This window comes from Fistularia commersonii, chromosome 3 (assembly GCF_037954325.1).
Source record: "Fistularia commersonii isolate RoL2024-O1a breed Wild chromosome 3, RoL_Fcom_v1.0, whole genome shotgun sequence".
NCBI classification, from domain to species: domain Eukaryota; kingdom Metazoa; phylum Chordata; class Actinopteri; order Syngnathiformes; family Fistulariidae; genus Fistularia; species Fistularia commersonii.
Genome location: NC_141286.1, coordinates 2,688,778 through 2,711,464, shown reverse-complemented (window position 1 = coordinate 2,711,464; position 22,687 = coordinate 2,688,778). Strand labels below are relative to the sequence as shown.

At 38.5% G+C, this 22,687-nt stretch overlaps 11 non-coding genes across 11 annotated transcripts; all 11 read left to right on the top strand.

Annotated features, from left to right (window-relative positions):
* Window positions 1–2,533: 2,533 nt before the first annotated feature.
* On the top strand, window positions 2,534–2,606 carry trnar-acg (transfer RNA arginine (anticodon ACG)). Its single transcript has one exon. It is a non-coding gene; the product is annotated as a tRNA-Arg (tRNA).
* A 208-nt stretch (window positions 2,607–2,814) lies between these two features.
* On the top strand, window positions 2,815–2,887 carry trnar-acg (transfer RNA arginine (anticodon ACG)). The gene has a single exon. It is a non-coding gene; the product is annotated as a tRNA-Arg (tRNA).
* Window positions 2,888–3,226: 339 nt separating this feature from the next.
* On the top strand, window positions 3,227–3,299 carry trnac-aca (transfer RNA cysteine (anticodon ACA)). The gene has a single exon. It is a non-coding gene; the product is annotated as a tRNA-Cys (tRNA).
* A 799-nt stretch (window positions 3,300–4,098) lies between these two features.
* Window positions 4,099–4,171, top strand: trnar-acg (transfer RNA arginine (anticodon ACG)). Its single transcript has one exon. It is a non-coding gene; the product is annotated as a tRNA-Arg (tRNA).
* Window positions 4,172–4,390: 219 nt separating this feature from the next.
* trnah-gug (transfer RNA histidin (anticodon GUG)) lies at window positions 4,391–4,462 on the top strand. The gene has a single exon. It is a non-coding gene; the product is annotated as a tRNA-His (tRNA).
* Window positions 4,463–4,681: 219 nt separating this feature from the next.
* trnar-acg (transfer RNA arginine (anticodon ACG)) lies at window positions 4,682–4,754 on the top strand. The gene has a single exon. It is a non-coding gene; the product is annotated as a tRNA-Arg (tRNA).
* Window positions 4,755–4,971: 217 nt separating this feature from the next.
* trnar-acg (transfer RNA arginine (anticodon ACG)) lies at window positions 4,972–5,044 on the top strand. The gene has a single exon. It is a non-coding gene; the product is annotated as a tRNA-Arg (tRNA).
* Window positions 5,045–5,778: 734 nt separating this feature from the next.
* trnar-acg (transfer RNA arginine (anticodon ACG)) lies at window positions 5,779–5,851 on the top strand. The gene has a single exon. It is a non-coding gene; the product is annotated as a tRNA-Arg (tRNA).
* A 425-nt stretch (window positions 5,852–6,276) lies between these two features.
* On the top strand, window positions 6,277–6,348 carry trnah-gug (transfer RNA histidin (anticodon GUG)). The gene has a single exon. It is a non-coding gene; the product is annotated as a tRNA-His (tRNA).
* Window positions 6,349–6,757: 409 nt separating this feature from the next.
* trnar-acg (transfer RNA arginine (anticodon ACG)) lies at window positions 6,758–6,830 on the top strand. The gene has a single exon. It is a non-coding gene; the product is annotated as a tRNA-Arg (tRNA).
* Window positions 6,831–7,667: 837 nt separating this feature from the next.
* Window positions 7,668–7,740, top strand: trnar-acg (transfer RNA arginine (anticodon ACG)). Its single transcript has one exon. It is a non-coding gene; the product is annotated as a tRNA-Arg (tRNA).
* Window positions 7,741–22,687: the final 14,947 nt, after the last annotated feature.

Below are 22,687 nucleotides of genomic sequence, written 5' to 3'. Positions count from 1 at the left end.
TGCCGAAAAAAATTAGATTGTTTTTTTCATTTTTGATATTTTTTTGATATATATGAATATAGCCAGATAAATCAACTAAATGCCGAAAAAAATTAGATTGTTTTTTTTAATTTTTGATATTTTTGATATATATGAATATCGCCAGATAAATCAACTAAATGCCGAAAAAAATTTGATTGTTTTTTTTAATTTTTGATATTTTTTGATATATATGAATATAGCCAGATAAATCAACTAAATGCCGAAAAAATTAGATTGTTTTTTTTAATCTTTGATATTTTTTGATATATGTGAATATAGCCAGATAGATCAACTAAATGGCGAAAAAATTAGATTGTTTTTTTAGTTTTTGATATTTTTGATATATATGAATATCGTCAGATAAATCAACTAAATGCCAAAAAAAATTAGATTGTTTTGTTAATTTTTGATATTTTTTGATATATATGAATATAGCCAGATAGATCAATAAATTGATATTAGAATAACATTCTGCATGAGAGGAATTTTGAGTTTTTCACGAATTCTCAGATCGAGTCTTTGGCAATCATTTTCCAGCTCCCCTTGACTCTGTGGCCCCGGGCAGAGTGGAAGTAATTAAGGTAAAATTTTCTCCACCCAGCAGCCACACTCAATTACTGTTAAGCTGCTGGGCCATCATCTGGGATTAAAAGTCAACTGTTTGATTGGTTCTCCTAAAGCATTCCTTTTTTCTGTGTCCTTGCCTTTCACTCAGATACAATAATGAGCTCAATATGAGAAAGTATGAAAGTGAATACGGGAGCATTATTGAACTATTCAAAAGTGTTCAAGTCAATTGTTCAGGCTTGAACTGTAAATATCCATCCAATCTCAAAACTAGTGACCCGCTTCAATTTCGACATATTGGATTCAATATGTCAGCATAATTTGGATCCCGTCTCTGCATATCCTTCCTGAATAGTAGTGCAGAGATCATGTCTCCGAGTGGAAGGAAAGTCTGTGTTTAACGCACAATTACATGCACATCAGTAATAGTAAAGTTATTGGCGAAATAATGTCATTGTGTCTGAATGTGAAAGCAAGCTACATATGGCTGTAGTGTGATGTTTGGGGTCCAGGGGACATCTTGTATAAAGACTAAGACTTTCTGCACATACAACACACCCTGGTTCACCTCAAATCTCAGATATGCCAAGAAGAAGGCATGGAGGATTGTAAATAGCGTCCTGTACATCCAGGCCTAAAACTCACCGACAACGACATTAGAAAAAGCTAAAAGCTAAAGCTAAACTGTCAGTGTGGAGATGCCTGGAAGACATCAACATCTGCAGGAGGCCACAATCCCTGCAACGCCGGCGTCAACTGACCAGCAAACTAAATGTCTTCTATTGTGGGTTTGAGTTTGCATCTTCACAAAAAATTCCAGCTATCACTGGAGTTGTGTGAAGTCGTGTCTCACTTCAAAAATTCATTATCCCGGCCCAAAGAAGAACTAAATGTACCAAATTCTGTAGTTCGCCTTCTTAGGAAATGGGTCAGTAGAGGACGGAGTCAACATGGGGTGACACTACATCCCACCAGCATGTCGATTCCACAAGGATTTATGCAAAGATTCTTTTTGGTGACTTCAATTTGGCACTCTATCATCCCAGGAGTCATCTGCACCGACTCCCAGTTTCCACCTGAATCAATAACTTGACAGACAGGAGGCAGCAAGTGAAGCTGCAGAAGTTCACATCCATCACTCAGACAATCAGGGGGAATCTGGTCTCCACACTGCTCTTCACTTTCTACACCAATAACGGCACTTCAAGGGACCCATCAGTCAAACTCCCAAAGAGACAAACATCTTCAGCCTCAGCAGAAGAATCAGAATCAGAAAAACTTTATTTGAGGGACAATTGGAGGGCACAAGTGTGTATAAACGTAGACAAGATGAATAGAGATAAGAGTAAACTAAAAGGTAAAGAAAGGGTAGGAGTTAAATCTGGCTGTACGTATGTGCAAGGATGTATAATCCATAACTGTATTATAGAAGGAAGGTGAACCATCTAGTCCCCTGGTGCAGTCAGAGCGATCTGTGGCTGAACCGACTAAAATTTGATGGCAGAAGTCTACTAGATCCCCACAAAGGATAGTGGACTGGAGGATGAGCGTTCTCCTACGCTGACCTCTATCACCATATGAATCAGCATGGTGGCTACTGTGGGAACCTGGAGGTTTCTAAGATCCATTATTTCCCAGGACACGTATTAGTTCTCCAATATAGGTTCGACTTCTGGCTAGCTGGAGCGAAGCAAGCTTTTGTCCGAGTTTGCGCAAATCTGTCGTCCATTGCCTTCTACTTCATGCCTCAATGGTTTCTCAAAATATGTAGGAGCTTCAAGACTTCCTTCTTTGTAGTTGAATTGGTCAGTTTGTATAAAATAGAACATTTCACATCACCCAGGTTTAAAACCTAAAGACAGCATCAGAAGGAAAGTAGATGTCAAAGCAATAAGTTGGACTGCCCATCAATTGCTTCTTGTAAATCTTCGCCAAGCTGTCAGCAGGGCTAGTGGCGCAATGGATAACGCGTCTGACTACGGATCAGAAGATTCTAGGTTCGACTCCTGGCTAGCTCGAGTGAAACATGCTTTTGTCTTAGTTTGCTCATATCTGTTGTCCACTGGTTTCTTGTACGTCATAGATTTCATGTTTATAGTTTAAAAACACCCTCAAAACATCCCCACTTGTATGTAGGTGCCATAAAGTACCACTTCACTCAAATGCTATTATTATTCATTGTGTTCTTTTTTTTTTTTTAATCATTCAAATTTGATGTTGCCAGCAGGGCTAGTGGCGCAATGGATAACGCGTCTGACTACGGATCAGAAGATTCTAGGTTCGACTCCTGGCTAGCTCGAGTGAGGAAACACCCTTTTGTCCAGATTTGCCCAAATCTGTCGTCCAGGTGCTTCTTTTACTTCATACCTCAATGGTTCCTCAACATATGTAGGAGCTTCAAAACTTCCTTCTCTGTAGTTGAATTGGTCAGTTTCCTGCTTCAGGAAAAGGTTCTGAGAACACAAGAAAATGACTCCAACTCACTCCTGTTATTCAGTCATATGAGAATCCAAATTTAAATCAGGATTTCCCACTGTACCACGGTACCACTTCATTCAAATGTTATTATTATTCATTGTGTTCTTTTTGTTTAATTTTTAATTTTTTTTTTAACCAACCAAATTCTGGGTTCCCAGCAGGGCTAGTGGCGCAATGGATAACGCGTCTGACTACAGATCAGAAGGTCCTAGGTTTGACTCCTGGCTAGCTCGAGCGAAGCTTTCTTTTGTCTGATTTTGCTCTGGTTGGTCAGGTAGAGCTTCCTGATGACTCGACAACTGCGGCTGATGGGGTCAGGGAGACAGATAGGAGAGGACTCAGTGTGTCATCTAGAAGGAAAGGACACAAGGAGACTTGCTGCTGGAATGAGGAACAAAGAAGGGGCACTGAGGGGGCTGAAGAATATAGGGAGATAGACTGTGAGGTGAAGATAAAGGTAGAAAAGGACATACAATGACTTGTATGCTTCATTGGACAGTAAGGAGGGAGAGAATTACTTATTCAGCTTGGCAAAACAGAGATAGCGATGGAAAAGATGGACAGCAGGTCTGGGTGATTAAGGATAGAGAGAAAAATAGATTGACAGATGTTAGAAGAGTGATGGGAAGAGTTGCTTTTTCAAGTGACATCACTGAGTTGTGTTAGATGCATCCAAATTCATCTTGTCTGTCGGACTAGTGGTGCAGTGGATAATGCGTCTGACTACAGATCAGACGATTCTAGGTTTGACTCCCGGCTAGCTCAAGTGCAACATGCTTTTGTTCCTGTTTGCAGGAACTACTTCATATGTCAGTGATTCCTCGAAATGTTCAGCTTACAGACTTCCTTCATTTTAATTGATACAAGACAAACATGAGTACACGGGATGGTTTTCCTTTATGTGTTCCCTTAAAACAGCCCTACCTGTCTGTAGGTGTCATACGGTACCACTTTACACTAATGTTATTATTAGTCATTATGGTTTTTTTGTATAATTTTTTTTTCCACCATTCAAATTTGCTGTGGCCAGCAGGGCTAGTGGCGCAATGGATAACGCGTCTGACTACGGATCAGAAGATTCTAGGTTCGACTCCTGGCTAGCTCGAGTGAAACATCCTTTTGTCTAGGTTTGCTCAAATCTGTCGTCCAGGTGCTTCTTTTACTTCATACCTCAATGGTTCCTCAACATATGTAAGAGCTTCAAAACTTCCTTCTCTGCAGTTGAATCGGTCAGTTTGGATAATTTTGGAATATTTCACATCACCCAGGTTTAAAAGCCAAAGACTGCATGAGTACGAAAGACGTCATGTCAGGTGCTGCATCAGCCATGATCGTATAGTGGTTAGTACTCTGCGTTGTGGCCGCAGCAACCCCGGTTCGAATCCGGGTCATGGCACTCCCGCTTCAGGAAAAGGTTCTGAGAACACAAGAGAATGACTCCAACTCCCTCCTGTTATTCAATCATATGAGAATCCAAATTTAAATCCGGAATCCTCTCAGTGTAATTATAGTAGGTTTCATGTGTATCATTTGAAAAAGTAGGTAAAATTAACTTTCTGTTTCAAATGACAGCACTGATTTGAGATGGTTGCATCCAAATATTCTGTTGTCAGCAGGGCTAGTGGCGCAATGGATAACGCGTCTGACTACGGATCAGAAGATTCTAGGTTCAACTCCTGACTAGCTCAAGCTGAGCATGCTTTGTCTAAGTTTGCTCATATCTGTTGTCCACTGCTTTCTTGTACCTCATAGGTTTCATGTATATAGTTTAAGAGCAGCCTCAAAACGGCCCTACTTGTCTGTAGGTGCCATAAAGTACCACTTCACTCAAATGTTATTATTATTCATTGTGTTCTTTTTGTTTAATTTTTTTTTTTCAACCATTCAAGTTTTCTTGTCTTTGGAGGGCTAGTGGCGCAATGGATAACGCGTCTGACTACGGATCAGAAGATTCTAGGTTCGACTCCTGGCTAGCTCGAGTGAGGAAATCTTTTGTTCCAGTTTACCCAGATCCTTCAGCAGCTTCTTGTTCTTCATAGGTTTCATGTTTGACTTTCGTCCGCATTTGCGCAAATCTGTCGTCCACAGGCTACTTCTACTTCATACCCTAGTTGCTCCTCAAAATAAGCAGGCCAAGGCAACAAGTCTGGAATTGGACATCATTCCTTGATATCATGTCAATATGGGTACATGGTGCCAAACCTTTCTGCTTTACTTCACTGCTCTTATTATTCATTATTGATTTTTATTTTATCACATTTACAACATTTTGCTAATCAGCTGTTGACACAATCCAAGTCATAGTGTGCACTGTGTCAGCCATGATCGTATAGTGGTTAGTACTCTGCGTTGTGGCCGCAGCAACCCCGGTTTGAATCCGGGTCATGGCACTCCTGCTTCAGGAAAGAGAATCTGAAAAACAAGATAGAGACTCCTGCTCACTGCTGTCATATTAGCATTCCTCTCAGTGTATTTCCTTTTCATGTCAATGACTTCAAAGTGGTGTCACTCAATTTTTCCTTTCAGAAAAATGATTTTAACTTCAATGAATACATAGAAAGAAAGCTCTACAACACTTGACTATCCTGCCTCTTTAACCATAAGAGTAGATGTCATGTTTAGAGTGTCAGCAAATTAGGTCAACCAGACCTTCTTTTTCAAATTACTGCACTGACTTACGTGGATCCAAATAGGTTGGGTAAATTGTCCGCAGGGCTAGTGGCGCAATGGATAACGCGTCTGACTACGGATCAGAAGATTCTAGGTTCGACTCCTGGCTAGCTCGGGTGAAGCATGCTTTTGTCTGGGTTTAAAATCGTGGCCTTCCTTGCAAGTACTTGAAAACCTTAAGACTGCATCAGTATGAAAGAAAATGTCAGAGCAACAAGTTGGTCCACACATGAAACTGTCCTTGGTCTTTTCAGAAACCTTTGCTTGGTATCCTTGTACTGCACTAGAAATGCAAGAACCGTGGAAATGGACATTGTTCCTTGATATGATACCAATATGGGTACTTGGGATTTGGATTTTCTTTCATTTGGTTTTCCTTCATGTGTTGCTTCACAACAGTCTAACTTGTATGTCAGTGATATACTTTTTTTTGACTTTTCTTATCATTCGTTCATTTTTTTTCTTTCTCATTTTGTTATCAGTCGTTTTGAGTTCATCAGCTGTTGACTCAATGCAAGTCATGCAACCCCTGATGCATCAGCCATGATCGTATAGTGGTTAGTACTCTGCGTTGTGGCCGCAGCAACCCCGGTTCGAATCCGGGTCATGGCACTCCTGCTTCAGGAAAAGTTCTCTGAAAAACAAGAGGATGCAGGCAAATCATTTAAGTTTTCCCCAGTTTTTCAAGGTCTTGAAAACATGTGCTATTTCGGAAACTGCAAAGGACAATTTGAAGGGTTCTCCAACTTGCTATGTTGACCTCTTCTTCCCTACTGATGGTGTCTTTAGGTTTTAAACCTGGGTGATGTCCTGCATAGATTGAGGAACCACTGAGGTTCCACTCTTTTAAGTTACCCTATGGGTACATGGGATGGTTTTCCTTTATGTGTTCCCTCAAAACAGCCCTACTTGTCTGTAGGTGCCATAAAGTACCACTTTACTCAAACGTTATTATTATTCATTGCTTTTATTTTGTTGTATCGTTTTTTTTTTTCACCATTCAAATTGTGCGATATCAGCAGGGCTAGTGGCGCAATGGATAACGCGTCTGACTACGGATCAGAAGATTCTAGGTTCGACTCCTGGCTAGCTCGAGTGAAGCATGCTTTTGTCCCAGTTTACTCAGATCCTCCGGCAGCTTCTTGTACTTCATGGGTTTCATGTTTGACTTTCATCCAAATTTGCGCAAATCTGTCGTCCGGCGACTTCTTCAACTTCATACCTCAATGGTTCCTCAAAATAAGCAAGACAATGGAACAATTCTGGAAATGATTTTCCTGTCCGCAGCTGCCTATAGAAGGGCTAGTAGCGCAATGGAAAACTCCTCTGACTTCGGATCAGAAGGTTCTAGGTTTGACTCCTGGCTAGCTCGAACTAACCATGCTTTGTCTCAGTTTGCTCATAACTGTTGTCAGCAGCTTCTTGTTCTTCATAGGTTTCATGTTTGACTTTCGTCCAAATTTGCACAAATCTGTCATCCAGTGGCTTCTTCTATTTCATACCTCAATGGTTCCTGAATATAAGCAGGCCAATGGAACAACTCTGGAAATGGACATCATTCCTTGATATGATATCAATATGGGTACATGGTGCCAAACATTTCCGCTTTACTCGACTGTTCTTATTTTTCATTATTAATGTTTTATTCTATCACTTTTAGACACATTTTGAGCTTATCAGCTGTTGACCCAATCTAGGTCATTCCGCACACCAAATCAGCCATGATGGTATAGTGGCTAGTACTCTGCGTTGTGGCCATAGCAACCCCGGTTTGAATCCGGGTCATGGCACTCCTGCTTCAGGAAAAAGCACTCTGAAAAACAAGACGTTGTAGGCAAATCATTTAAGCTGTCCCCTTTTTTACAATATGTGCCTTACAGCACCACTTTTTATTTCTATTTTTCTACCATTCAAACTATCTGTGGTCAGCAGGGCTAGTGGCGCAATGGATAACGCGTCTGACTACGGATCAGAAGATTCTAGGTTCGACTCCTGGCTAGCTCGAGTGAAGTGCGCTTTTGTCCGAGTTTGCTCAAATCTGTGCTTCTTCTTCATATCTCAGATGTTCCTCGAACGTTTTCAGAAATAGCACATTTTCAAGACCTTTGCATGGCCTTCCTTTGATTGCACAACAAATGCAAGTACTGTAGAAATGGTGATCGTTCCGTTTTACAATATCAATATGGGTACATGTGATTTGGAACTCGGTGTTTCCTCAAAATTTGCAGGAAATTCAAGACCTCCATCTTTTTAGTTTATTTGGTCTGTTTGGATTAAATTTTTCCTTTCAGAAAACCGATTTCACTTCAATAAGAACAAATTCCAAATTAGCATGAGGGGCAAGCGGGAGAAAGACCTCCTCACTTTGTCAATGTAAGCTAAGCAACCGGATTTGAATAAGGATATTTATTAATTAAAAAAAAACATGAACCAGACAATGGAACTGTTTAACAAAAAAAATCATTACTTTCATTCTTCAGTGCAATAGCATTTATTATCTAATTTTTTCTTCCTCACAGAGAGTACCAGTTTGCCTGATAACGTCACCGTTTCAAACCAAAGAGAATTAAGCTAATTTTGTAATTTTAAGGAAGTTATAGCCAAAAGACAAATCCAATAAGATATAGAGATAGCAAGAATTCCATCCCTTTCTCCGTGGTAAACTTCATGGTAAAAACGAACTTATTTGAGACCAATGCTATGATTAATATTTACCACATATACCAGGCTGTTTTCACTGCAGTAGTCTCAAAAATATTGCAGTCTCCCAGAAAGGGTCCCGTGGGATGTAATTGGCTAAACCAGCGTGAAAGTCGTGAGTGATTTGACAGCTAGTTGGACAAGTTTTGTTGTTTCAAGGTTTAAAAAAAAAGCTGACGGAGAAACAATTTCGAAAGAGCAAAAATCCATCGCTTATGACATCAGTTTCAGACGTGGCATTAGAATGAAGACTTGGCAAGACGTAAGTCGCCTCATTGTCAGTGCAAAGGCAGATCAGATCCCTGTGCCGGTTGTCATGACAGCAACTTCAGAGTAACTGGTCTGATGATCGAAGCCTCACCTGGCTTGAGTTACTTAATCAGCAGATGTTGCACTGGATAGAATGCTTGTGCAAAGACCTGCCCCTTGCTGGTGGCCGGCCTACTCAATGCCAGCAGTTACAGGGAGAGCCTGAAAAGAGCTACTGTGAAGTTGCCTCGCTACAATGAGAAGGAGCCGGCAGAGAATGACCCGTCTCAAGTCAATGCGGCTGTTCTCTGAAGATACAACGTCCAATTTGGTCCTTTGTCTGGACGGTGAAGCAGAGCATATAGACCTGTAGCCGCCTCAACTTAAAGAATGGGCAGCATTCAAGGCAGCCACCCAATAGCAATAAGGTCACTGGGTTTATGCTAACAACACCAGAGATCAAGCAACGAAGGCCAACGGGATAGACCCTCAGGGCATACCCTGTTGAACGGTTCATGTATACCGCAAGCATACCTCCTTGCTGAAGCCAAAGGCACCCTCAGATCATCGAAGAGTTCTGGGATAAGTTACTATCCAGGCTTCAATCCAAGGACTTGAGCCTGAATGCTTCTGGAAGCACCTCTGCCTGATTGCTTCAACCATCCTGTCAGCAGCAGAGAAGACGGTACATGGATCATGCCACCAGGGATTTTGCCATTGCCACTCTGCCAACTACAACAAAGGTGAGGAACACTAGTATAGGGCACCTGGTTATTTTGCTTGCAATTTCCCAGCTCCAGCAAGGGCATCTTCCCCCAGCAACTTCAGGACTTTGTGGTTGTTGCAGGGATTGCTTTTTTACAGCTAATACTATTTTGTGGTGGCTATGTGGCATTTTGGAGGGGTCCTCTGGGATGGCATTGGCCAAACCAGTCAAATCCATGTACGAAGTACATAGCTTGCTGAACTGGCAGAACTCTGCGGTTGTTGTGCATTCGGTTGTTTCAAAATAGAAGCTTGCCTGTTCTTTTCTAAAGGGCACCATCCTGAGTTCACAACGATACATTTGAAAGTCATGAGGTAGAATTGTCAAGGTCCTCAATGCCACAAATCTTCTACAACAATTATGGAAAAATGGGTAACAACAATCAGGTTGTGTCAAACAGCGTCCTTCTGTTTTGACAAGGCTTTGCTTGAAGCTAATGACGCCTTGGTCATTTAACTTCCTTCTACATTAGCTTCCTGTTTCTATACAGTGGAAGGAAGCCACGTTTGGGTCGTCCTCATTAGTTTGAGAATAGAATATCAAATTTCAGTCGATTCAAAGTTGCTGATAAATAAAAATGTTGTTTGTGTTAGTTTCAAGTAGCTGCCTATTGTCAAATACATGAGAGATACATTTGCATTTTTGCATGTTTCATGACTTGGTGGCTGTCAAAGTGAAAACCAGTGTCAGGAATGTGATGTGGGATCTGAAGTGACTTTAGAAATAGGTTTGATAAATGGACTTGTGTCAATTTTCCAAATTTAATTTTCAGTCATACTGAAGTCTGCTTAGCCATATGAAAGAATCATAGTATCTAAAAATACATTCATAAATGCCGAGATAAAATAATGAAAATTAATAAATAAAACAATAACACCTTCCTGAACCAACCATGAAAGAATCATTGCTATGAGAATTTAGATAAATATCTAGTCATCATAATATGATGTCGTTTGATAAATGAAAAGCAATCAGAAGGAATCTCATTCACCATTTTGATTTTGTTGTCCTTGTTTTTTTATTGTGAGCCGTGCAGCCTTACTTTGTGTAAAATGACCATGCACTTTTTATTTAAACACTGTTTCATATTTCACTGATGCACAAGTAGGGGTTTTAATGCAAAGTAAAATAATCAGCCAAACACATCGTCCATGCGGTGAGTGATCCTGAGGCAGTGTTTGAGCCGAGCCTCTTGTTAATCTGCTAGAAGATATAACTTGCATTACATTTTGATACTTTCTGAGTACTTGAAAGGGGGATTTTAATAGAAAATGTTATCAGTCTCACCCAACTTTGCAGTTATATTATTCCCTCTGACCACAGCTAGAACAGTGTGCTAAGTGAGCAAATTGATAACCACTCATGACAAAGGCCACAGATGCTATCGGTGAAATACCCTGTAAACATTTACGCTGCATCCGTTCCCACAATCCTGTGAGAAAGGGGTTAGCTAATAAATGCTTTCAGAATAAAAATCATGACCATACATTTTTTGGATTCAGAATACTTATTCAGACAGCAGCGGAGACTTTAAGTCTTTATTTATGTTTTTAGTTTTGCAGCTAACATGACTAAGCTAACATGCTTAGTCATGATTAGTCACTAACTAGCATGCTTAGTAACATGCAGCTAACATGACAAAGCTAACATGCTTAGTCATGCTTAGTCGCTAACTGACATGCTTAGTAACATGGAGCTAACATGACTCCTCTACGTCTAAAATGAGTTATATCTCTTCTGAGAGATTGCGGAATAGAACTTAAAAAAGATATTTAGGATCTATAACCCGATTAACATTTTTTTGCAACTGACAAAAAGTCCAGAGAATGACACTGCATGTTTGCTGTTACCATCACGTGTTACATACAACAAACAAGCAAACATATAAACAACATATTTCTCAATTGGATGTGTCAGTTTTAGCAATCTGAAGATTCCTGCATATTTCAATTTGATCCTGTCGAGTTGTAGGATCTACTTAAGAAGTCTTTTTCCAGCGTACCGACCCAAAATCAGCTCCACGCTACGTTCAGATCTACGAGTGAGTGAAATCAGATGCAATGGCAGAAAAGTGTGTTCCACAACAATGCAGGTTGATCAAACTTAAAACTTTACTTAAAGCGTGACTCACCTGCTATGTTATTCTGAAGTTGATAGCATTTCTCTCTTTCTCTGGTTATCTTGCCAAGCAAAGCTAAACATATCCCACGGTTTCTGCTGAGAGGGAGTTGTCAACAAGTTAATTCACCTAACTGAAGACTTGGAAGAGTTTTTTTTTAAAGCGCTGATGTTCCTATTATTGTGTCAGCCCGACGGAAATGTGAAAATGCCAGTGGATGCAAGCATCTTCAGATAAAACTCCCATGATAATTGCAATCTGCTGACATTATAAAAGTAGGTTGTGCCAAATAAATCGGTAAGGTGAGAAACGCGGGTACATTCACATTCCAAGACAGCCAATTTCAAATATTTTAGTGGCTATATTTACATAAAAATAAACACATGTACCATCACAACCTTATAATATGCAGTTGCAGTCTTTGTATTTCATAGGTCTAAGTCACTGTTTATTAGTTCACACATGTAAAACCTATATTATAAGAAAGAAATAGAAGAAAAATCAAATATCCAACCATCATAATTTATAAAATATTGTCCTCATACACAGATAAGAAAGTATTTCAGCAGATGTATCAGGAATCACTTCTGGGACAAATTAATTGTAATGTCATATGAATGGTTGAGAGAATAATTGTCTTACTTTAACTGTGAGAATAAGATATAAAAGATAAAGATATAAAAACAAAAATAAAATATGATGAATGTTGGACCTCCATGGGTGTAATGAACAAACTGTATATCATGTATCTTTAAATGATTATCATCTCTGTGCACGCTTACATACCCTTTCTTATTTATATAAACAATTTTTATACTTTTGTTTACTTCATAGGTCAGTTTTACTCTTGCAATTCACAAGTTTTGCTCTTGTATACAGGACTGTCTCAGAAAATTAGAATATGGTGATAAAGTTCTTTATCTTCTGTAATGCATTTAAAAAAACAAAAAATACTTTTTCATGATATTATTATATTTTGAGATAGGATTTTTGAGTTTTCTTAAAATGTAGGCCATATTCAGCAATATTAAAATAATAAAAAGCTTGCAATATTTCAGTTGATTTATAATGAATCCAGAATGTATGACATTTTTGTTTTTGCAATTGCATTACAGAAGGTAAAGAACTTAATCACAATATTCTAATTTTCTATGGGTTTTATGTACACTTGTCTTACACTGAATGACAATCAGACCGTCAAATTCTGTGAATAAGGCTACAGTGGTAATGTTTTTTTTTTTTTTTTTGCATTAATTTTGCACAACCCATCTTATAGTTCTAATACTTACATTGATTTTAGCAATTTCTTTGACATCTTTTTTTGTGGCCTAATTTGACAAAGACCCACATGGACTTCATGATAATTGTTAATTTCATAAATGTACAGAGGCTTCCGCCCTTTATTCTGTATCTACAAGCCTGGAAATTATTAGTAGAGTGATTTGATCTGATGCTTTGATATATCTAAAAGCATCCTGTGTGGGGAGTTTGTGTGTACTGAACATAAATGTTTATTTTACTGTCCGGTACCAAAATGTTACATTAAATAGCACAAGCTGTGCTGCTCATGTGTTTAAGTTGGTCTTGGCCAATAAAAAAAAAAGCACTCTGTATAAAATTAGATAGTAATTCAACCACAGGGAAATTATTTAAACATTATTTAAACATACAGCAAGCAACAAACATTCAAGAAAAGTAGGTCTTTTCGGATATTTTCACAGAATATTGAAACTGTACTTCATATTGTCTGTTATATTGCTTTCTTTCACATTCGTATGCAGTTGGGAAGAACAAATACATTTCCCATTTAGCTTTTTAGCATTTTAGTGCAATGTAAATCAATGCTTGCAGAATAAGTTGGGTATTTGCTGAGCTCCTCTTTTCTGAGTCATAACCTCTTTACCACTTTTATATTTTAGACTTACTATCAATTTGTTGTATTTCTCCAGTAAACCAGGGTTTTGGGTCAATTTCAGTGATACGCAGCAGTGTTTGTAGCCCGGCGAGCTCAGTCGGTAGAGCTTGAGACTCTTGATCTCAGGGTCGAGGGTTCGAGCCCCACGTGTGGTGGCTTCTTCTTTACAAAGGTTTGTGTTTTACAGGCATTTATGTGAAGAACAAGGAGGAATTATACAGTATAAATGCTTAAGGGGGTAAAAGTTGATTAGCGCAGAGCAGTCAATCCCACGAGGGAAAAAATCTCAGCATGAAGTGGTAGTATTCATGGAAAAATTAAAGATAAATAAATACAAGCTGTGAACATTGCACCGAGAAATGTTGACGAAATACAGAAGGGTGTATTATTAAAGACAGAAGAGGAATTATCTTGAGAAATTGTGCAAAGAGAAGCTGTTGGGAGTCTCAAAGATATTAAGATTCTAACATTCACCAAGTGTGATGGATAAATCTCTCTTCCTTGTTGTTTTACAAGCACCTTTCATATCACTCTTGCTTTATTTTATAAGTCATAAATTGCCATAGGGAGGATTCACGCACCAAAATAAATGCCTTTTAATCCAATAACTATCTCACATGCAGAAAGAAATTGTTGTTGTATAACTCTTTATATTCCCAGTTCATTTCAAATGATTCAAGATCCACTTTGTTATGGGATGTAAGCTTCATCTCATGGCTTCCCACGTGTGCTGCCATGGACTTTGTGCCAGTCTATTATTGCAATTTGAATAATGGATTTTCTGCTCAGTTTGATCTGTTAGGGGTAGGGAGGACCAGCCTACTGTCTTCCTAAATGCCTGACAGATCAAGTCCTGGGATGGAATCCAAATCACACAGGTTTAATTCAGTTCCGTTACAGTAACGCGTTATCCAAGCAGTTTCTAGCAGGAAAACAAAAACTGATATATCTTGTGGTGAGTACACTAAGTACACAAAATACAACAGACACACTTCAGGTTAAGTTTCTTCTTTTTTCCCTTTTCCTTCAGCCTGTGGGGCCTTTTTTTTTCAATTCATTGCAGGGATAGCGCGTTGACCTCGACTTGAGACCTTGCGGATTGTCGGAAATACCTCCAAGACCCCCTCGGTCCCGTCGACACACCTTGCAGTGAGGAAGCAGAGTAGGGGCACCCAATTTTTGGGGCTTAAGTGAGCCGGGCGGCAGGACCCGGGCGGTAGATGAGGTCCACCCCGAGTTCCTAAAGGCTCTGGATGTTGTGGGGCTGTTCTTGTTAACTTGCCACTGCCTTCGGATTGGCAAACCGGGGTGGTGATTCCCCTCTTTAACCTTAACCGAACCCAGGGGTCGGCAACCTGTAACACCCAAAGAGCCGTTTGGACCCGGTTTCCTCGGAAAAGAAAACACTAGGAGCCGCAATTACTTTTTGACGTCTAAAATAAAGGTACCACTGTATATATTGCTTTTTATTACCTTTACACTTTGTATAAACAAGTGTGTAGTGTGTTGCTTCTGAAATTCACAAAGTATTACGGAGAAAATTTAATTTTATTTGTGTAATGAACTCATTTTGGGCTTTCAGAGCGTTTAGCGGAGCCTTGACCTGAATTTTAAAAATAAATCGGGAAAAAAAAAATGGCTGTGTCAGTAAACAATAAAAAATAAATATTTGCAAAATATCTTCATAAATATTTATTTTACCTGGTTTATGGGACTTCTGCTCCTGAACTTCTGCGCACAGCATCTGCAAATCGGGACTTCACCGGCCGGCGGGTATACTGGCTTCCGCGAGTGTGACGATATTTTGAGCGGCGAATAATAATAAATATAATTTTATTCACTATTTCAAGATCACAATAATTTTTCCAACTTAGAACTATGAGTTAAAAAAAAGGAATTAACACAAATGAAATATACTTCAATTAAATATTTATGATTTATTTTCCCAAGCCACTCGGAGCCGCAGTGTAAAGATGGAAGAGTCGCATGCGGGTTGCCGACCCCTGGTCTAAACCATCTACCTGGAGATCACACTCCTCAGTCTCACTTGGTGGTTGAATCTTGGATGCAGGTGGAGCAGTGTGGTTTCCATCCTGGGTGTGGAACAGTGGACCAGCTAATTACCCTCAGCTGGACCCGTGATGATTCTACTCCGAACTCCTCCCGAATGACCCAACTTCTCACCTTATCTCTAAGGGAGAGTCCGGCCACCCTGCGTCAGAGACTATTTTCGTACGCTTGTATCCACGATCTCGTACTTCCGGTCACTATCTGCAGCTCATGACCATAGGTGGGGGCTGGAACGTAGATCGACCGATAAATTGAGCGCTTCGTCTTTGGGCTGAGCTCCCTCTTCACCACAACAGACCGGCACAGAGTCCACATCCCTGCAGACGCCACACCGATCCGCCCTTCAATCCCCCGCTCCATCCCTCCCTCCCTCCCTCGTTTGTTTGTTTGTTTGTTTAGAAGTTTATTAGGACGGTGTACAAATACATTAAGCACAGAGGCAGAGATGTTTGTACCAGATTATAGCTCATAGCTAATTTCCATCTGTAGTCCTGGACAATACAAATATAAAACTGTATAAAATAGACTGTATATATACTGCTCAAAAAAATAAAGGGAACACTTGAACAACACAATGTAACTCCAAGTCAATTACACTTGTGTGAAATCATAGTGTCCACTCAGGAAGCAACACAGATTCATTTTGACTTGTTTTAAGGACATTACATCAAAGTTGGATCAGCCTGGAGTTTGTTTTTACACTTTAATTTTGAGTGTGATTCCTAATCCAGACCTCCATGGGTTGATACAATTGATTTCCATTGATCATTTTTGTGGGATTTTGTTGTCAGCACATTCAACTGTGTAAAGAGCAAAGTATTTCATAAGAATAGTTCATTCATTTAGATCTAGGATGTGTTTTTTAAGTGTTCCCTTTATTTTTTTGATACAGATAGGTAATAAAATAACTATACAATATATAAACAGGCAATAAAAATATGTATTTTGCAAGTTGAAAGTGCTATTGTTGTGATATTGTTACTTTGGTCATCTGGGGGCCATCAGATGCTACCCAGAAGGGAAACATCTGATGGCAAAGAACAAGACCTTGAGGTATTCCAACTCCTCCACTCTGGGCAGGACCTCTTCCCCGACCCGGATGGGGCGTCCCACCTGTTTCCGTTTGAGCGCCGTGGTCTCTGATTTGGAGGTGCCGATCCTCGTCCCCGCCGCTTTGCACTCGGACAGAACCACATCATCTGCAAAAAGGCAGATACTCCATCCCCTCCACGCCGTGGCTGCGCCTAGAAATTCTGTCCCAAAAAGTCATGAACATGGTTGTGAGATAAAGGTCTGAAGAAGGATGCCAGAAACATATTGATTTCCTGCATCACAACAGGGCCCTTGATGGTCACACAAATGCAACAGATGAATATTAAAATCCCAGTTACTGATGTGACTTGAGGCAGCTGGTGTCAGTTAGCACAGTGGCCTTCTTTTAATAGAAGTGTTAATTTTAAGTGAGATATTGTTGTTTGCCCTTGAGCAAGACACCAACCCCAGATGCTACTAATGCACTACCGCAAGTGTTTCAATATGTGTGAATGTGATAATTGAGATGGCTCTTTCACAGCCACCTCTGCTGTACAATCATTGGTTCGTAAATGGAGATTGCTTTAAGAGCTTTGACCAGAAAAGGGTTATATATTCGCAGTCCTCTGCAGGCGTGTGGTTGACGACTTGGGTTGTAAGCTTCTGGAACCAGCTATTCAGGCCAAAATCTTGGACCGCCTTTCAAAAGACAGTGTGACATAATCAGTATTTGAATGCAGCTACTACAGAATCACAAGAGTGCTGTAGACAATGCTCGGAATACCACAGATGGCAGTGAATCTATCTAGACTATAAGCCATTTGCATTTGTTTGCTGCAGATCCAGCACTGTGAATCAAATATAAAGCAGGCATAGTATTCTAAAAGCAGAGGTTAACCAACGTCTGACTGTGTTTGGAGAGTTTCCACCCAAAATAACAAAAAAAACTAAATTTCAGTTGCTGAAAACCTCAATGTAAGTGAGCTTAGTTGTAGTCGATTTGTCCGCGGGAATGGAAATGCAATCGTTAACCAAGATACGAAGGAGGCACAAACATTTAGCCTTCTTATCCATGAAAGAAGCATTGGAAATTGGGATAATTATCAAATTACAGTCCGGGCAGACACGCTGAAAACAATCTCAATGAGATCTAAAATCATACCGAAAACCACAATGTTGTTGTTGTTGTTGTATGAAGGATTCCGTGTTCTCAAGGGGGGTCCCTTATTTTTCCCTGTTGCTAATTCTGCACCGAAAAACACTTATTGTTCCATATGTGCTTTCAGCCAATGTAGTTGCAGGGCTTTTTTGTCTGTTTTGCTGCCTGATCAAGTTACACATAATTGCTTAATTTCTTTCTTTTCTGTTTTAAAATTCGATATATGGTACACTTTAATTTACACCAATGTCCATAAATGGGACCATTACAAAGCAGCTTAATTTAATATGTTTTTGCCGTCACAGGTCAGTATCGGTGCTTAGTTTCTCCGTGCACTGGACTCATTTGACAAATGCAATTAACATAATTTTGTAAGGATACAATAAAGGTTAAGAAAAGACAGAAGAATAATCCTTCTACTTCTGTCTTCTAACCACTAAAATTTTCAACAGTAAATGGTTGAAAGTTTTTTTTTTTATCCCCATGTAGTTTTACTAGCTCATACATTAATGAGCCATGTCGATTTGATTGCTTATTTTTGACACCTCATCTGGCACAATTTAATGACCTCACATTTGATTAAAAAGTCGTAGACATGAAGTCAAATGAAATCTACAAACCAGTCATATTTATTCTTGGATTTAAGTAGAAATAAGCAGTTGTCTGTCAGTAGGTTTGGTGAAGCAGAAGCAGAACTTTAAATTGACAGCAGGACTGTTTTTTAAGTACCTCAACAAATATATTAAAAAAAAAAAGTCCTGTTTAGATTAGGTTTTTTTTTTTTTTTTTGCATAATTCAGCATTTTTCCACTTATGGGAATAATATATGCATATCCATATATTTCAAGACAGCTGGAAGCAGAGCAACTCTTTCTTCTTATCTAATAAATTCAGAGTTTATAAAGCTATTTTACACCAAACATTCAAAGGCATATAGTCCGGCTCTTTGTCCACGTTGTACGGCGCTCCATTTATCTCTCCTTTTTCAGGGTCATTCAGTAACTGACAAATTATGTGGGGGGGGGGAAGAAAAAAAAAAAGGGGATTATTAAAGTTAAGCGAGCCACGTGAAACGTATGCTGAGAAATAAATGGAAGTTTCTGTGTGACTCAATGCCAGATGAGTCAAAGTCCAACGTCATCCTTCGAATGGATTCCCTCATTATGACATTTCAGTTTTACAATAATCAGAACAAATCCTATGAACTTGAAATCCAAGAATCCACTCCTTTCTGACGAGTGCTTCCTTTTTTTTTTTTTTTTTTTTTTCCCCTGAATGACTCTTGAGGAAATAGTGTAATTCATCTTGAAAATGTTCTCACTTAGATGAAATAGATATAGATTCACATACCTGATGCATGACCTTGACGGGTGAAAACCCCAGATATTTAGCTTGGATCATATTTAACACGGATATAAACTTCTCATAGTAATTTGTTTAGAAACGTCAGGTTATAATAGCGCCGTGTCTCACATACGCCTCCAAACACTTTTTTCTTGCCCTTGGGCCGTAAAAAAATCTCATCTACTTACTGTAAATTGTAATAATTTATCTGAATATATGTTCATAACTGGGCAATATTTCACTTCATAACAGATACATGTGCAATATTTTTTTCATACTCTTGTGCAAGACCTTAAGACACTTTATAGTTTATTTGTATTTCTTATTTTTCACTTTTTTTTTACTGTTTATACTGTTTATACAATTTTCCACTATTATTAATTGTATTTAATTTATGTTTTTCTTGTAACTCTGGCACAACAATTTCCCTTGGGATAAATAAAGTTATTCTTATTCTTATGCAGATGGTCTAAACTAGTGACATGCATGTAATTAGTGACCATTCTTCTATATGGCATAATGAGAAAAAATTAAATTTGACAGGAGGTTGTTGCAATTTAAGAGCAATGGCAAACAAATGCATAGATATATGTAAATACATGGTGTTTATTTATTTTATTTTATTTTATTTTTTTGGCTGCAGATCCCTCCATGTTAAGTTATGTGTAATTTCACATCCAGCATTTTCATGTGAAAAAAAAAAAACAAAAAAAAAACAGGGATCTGATCAAAACCCTGATACATGTAGTTTGTTTGTACGTTTTTCTTATCTGAAGTTTACAGGTGGCAGTAAAGTCAGAACCTGGAAAAATCAAAATTCAGAGTTTACAGACTGTGAGAGGGTGAAGGGCAGAGAAAGAGAAACAGCAGAAGTAGGAAAGGAAAAAAAAAAAGAGACAGAAGAGAAGAACTGTGTTTGCAAATTATTTTTTTTTAAGGAACAGAACATTGCTAATGACTACAAGATGTTATTTCCTGCCAAAATTTAAATGCACTTATTAATCTGATAATTACAATTCTCATAAACAAAACAACAGGCCAGCAAAGGATTTTCACAGTCAAAATAACTTGCAATTCGGAGTTTTTGTTTTATTTCTTTAATTTTTTTTTCTACATGATCTACATTTTATGTTCCTTCTTCCAGTTGTCACTTCAGGTTTCAGCGCTTATTACAGTCTAAGATCTGCCTTCTTCTGTTCCTTGTCATTCAACACAATATTTGTTGAGCCAGTTTCTCTTTGCGGACCAGCATTTCCCACAGAATCATAGCTAAGTCATTCTAAATATCTGCAGCCTTATAGCATTTTGATATTAGCACGTACTTATGGACAGTAATTCTGCTCTCCGTGTGCTTTTCCTATATCTGATACACAACTGTTGTCGACGATATGGTCCAAAGGATCTCTTTGCACGGCCTGCACTCAGGGGTCCAGACTTGTACTGCAGAACGCAGCCTCTGTTACTTTTTTGTCCCGTGCATGTTCTCGCGTCTTTAGCCGAGTCAGTGTTTCTGTGCTTCGATATCACATTTAAGGTGGGGAGTGAACAGAGGGATCTTTTCCTTCCCATGATGTGCCCAGTTCCTGCATTAGCTCCTGCCTCGGGTACTCCATTTGCAGCTCATTTCCTGAAATTTTACTGGATTTCTTTTTCCATTATATATATATATATATATATAATTTATTCATTTTATTTTTTTTATTTTATTTTTTTTATTTTAAAATTTTGTCCTTGACAGTGTTCCTAAAGCTTGACCTCACCAGTCTAATTAGGATCTTATTCTAATCATTATATTTGACAAATTAGATTCCTTTTGATGTCCATTTGTCTGCAGGAACCCAAGATTGTCATAGCTGCAAGAACATCTACAAACGTCCCCTCTGATAGTTCACCTGTCTCCGTTTATGATCATTTCCGTCCTCTTTGACAATCCTCCAACCACATTTTCTGGTCCAAATTATATTCCAGTATCATTCTTCTTCTACTTTTTCTTCTACTCCTTTTGGCTTTTCCCTTCAGGAGTCGCCACAGCGAAGCAACCTTGTTGAGATGCATTTTGTAATAACGATGCATTTTGAAATAAACGTCCAAAATGTAATAACTTTTTCATTTCATTTTGTAATAAAGCCCCATTTTGTAATAAACTGCCCCAACGCATTTCGTAATAAATTTTGCCGCATTATGTAATAAGTTATTACATATTGAGAAGATTATTACAAAAAGATTATTGCAAAAACATTGCACTTGCAACCTTTTTCATTCTATAGGAAATGTAATAACATGGATCATTATGTAATAGCAATTCTAAAGCATAGTTAATTTGTTTGTTAATTGTATTTTATTTTACTTCAAAGTATTTGTAAAAGCTAGGCCTATTATTAGTATCACTGTATTAGCCTAGTAGCAGGACTTAGCAATTACTATCAGTGCACTATTCAAAGGTTGCATTAACAGAGAATTTTCTATAAATTCCATGTTATTACATTTCCTAGAGAATAAAAAAGTTGCAAGTGCATTTTGTAATAATCTTCTCAAAATGTAATAACTTATTACATTATGCGGCAAAATTTATAACAAAATGCGTTGGGGCAATTTGTTACAAAATGCACTGTTATTACAAAATGCGGCTCAACAAACCTTCTCCATCTAACCCTATTCTCCGTATCCACCTCTATTACAGTTATTTAAAAAAAAAAAAAAATCTGGAATATTAGTGTTATTTAAAAAAAAATCTCTGGAATACTAATGTTATAAAAAAAAAAAAAAAAATGAAAAAAAATATCTCTGCAGACTTTACCTCCAAACTTGCATAATTTGGATTCATAGTTTAAAAATATGTAAAAAAAAAAAAAAAAGTATTTTTGCCATCCTAAAAAAAGGGAAACAAAAAATTACCCAAAGTTTCCTCAACCCGTTCTCTGCTCTCACTACAGATCACAATGTCGTCTGCAAACAATATTCCAGTATCATTACTATGGATTGTCCTTTGAGTTCTTGATGATGGTCCATTGGTGTCCAGTCAATATTGTCCACTTCCAAGCTTTCCAGTATCTCCATGAGAACCACTGGTTGCCTCTGTTCCAATCCAGGCAGCTCAGGGTTTTGTCTGTCCAATCGTCCAGTCACATGAAACTATATTCAGCAATAAAATTGCTTTTTTCTACTAATACAAGTGCTCACCACTTTTGCAGCCAGCTTGGGTTGTTGACTAACATCTCTGTGATGCTTCTATCAATTCTTTTTCTTCATAGGGTTCGATTGTCGATACACTTTGTTTTTTTTTTTTTTGTTTTTTTTTTCTTGTCGACAGGCTTTTATTGGATCTCTGTTGTTGTGGTGAAAATGAGTTTGGCTCTCAGGATGGCCTTAGTGGGGATCGTACAAAGCAACGTATGCACATTTTCCAGTGAGTTGATCAAGTGTCCCTGAAAGCTTTCATCCCCCATTTGCCATAACATTTTCATTATAGTAATTCAGTTGTTACACACACACATGCGCGTGTACGTACGTACAAACACTCATTTAACCTTTAAAGCATATAAAACATGTGGGATATATTACCAAAAATACAATACGGGACCCATAAGTGCAACACTT